Source organism: Montipora capricornis, chromosome 12 (assembly GCF_036669925.1).
Source record: "Montipora capricornis isolate CH-2021 chromosome 12, ASM3666992v2, whole genome shotgun sequence".
Classification (NCBI taxonomy): Eukaryota; Metazoa; Cnidaria; class Anthozoa; order Scleractinia; family Acroporidae; genus Montipora; species Montipora capricornis.
The window spans coordinates 31,819,006-31,819,937 of record NC_090894.1 but is presented as its reverse complement, the minus strand read 5'-3'; positions in this window follow the sequence as shown (position 1 = coordinate 31,819,937).

Below are 932 nucleotides of genomic sequence, written 5' to 3'. Positions count from 1 at the left end.
AGGTTCTGCTTACTTTTCCTAACTCTGATTTGGTTGGCATAATTAGGCGGCATACGGGGTTGTTCTGAAAATTGTCTTAGTGGTCTTTCAAGGAGATGAATGATTCTTTAGGTGCAAGTGATTCGACTCTGTCGTCTAACTTCAGAGTTTGGGCAAAAACTTTCGCTTCGGTGTTAATATGCTTTACCGCGTCAGCGGGGGCCTTCTTGTACTCCTTTTCTATGTTTTTTTCAGCAATGTATGGTAATCGCGGGAATTCGTTTCGTAAAAGTTCATAGTTTTGTCTGCTGGTACGTACAGGTTGTGTGTGATATATGTGATCTGCTAATCGCCCTTTCTCGCAGTCGGAGACTGAATTACTAAGGGTGCAGCTCAACGAGGTCGGACCGAAGGAGCTGTGCTGCCGGCTAGGCGCTCGGCCCCTGAACACGACCCATGTATGACCTCGGAGCACAGCACCACAGCCTGATGGAATTGGCCGGGAGTCGATTTTGAGGAGGGAGGGAAACCGGAGTACCCGGAGAAAACCCCTTGGAGTCAGATTCAGATCGACTGAAACTCAGCCCACATACGACCCGAAGCCAGAGTTGAACCTGGGTCACAGGGGTGGGAGGCACGGTTGATGACCACTAAACCACCCTGACTCCCCTCCCCTCCCCTCCCCTCCCCCACCCTGACAGGTTGCTGTCCTTGTTGATGGAAATATTATTTTTCACACCAAGCAATCCCTATTGTTCAACGACGACACCCCGTGGAACAAGAGGCATTGACATGCCTTCGTTTGTTCACCAACAATGGCTTGAAAATAACTCGATGTCACATTAAACCTGAGCAAAGGAATTTACGAGCCATATACAAAGCCCAACAACACACCGCTCTATGTGCACCGTGGAAGTAATCACCCACCTTCCATCATAAAGAACATTCCCCTG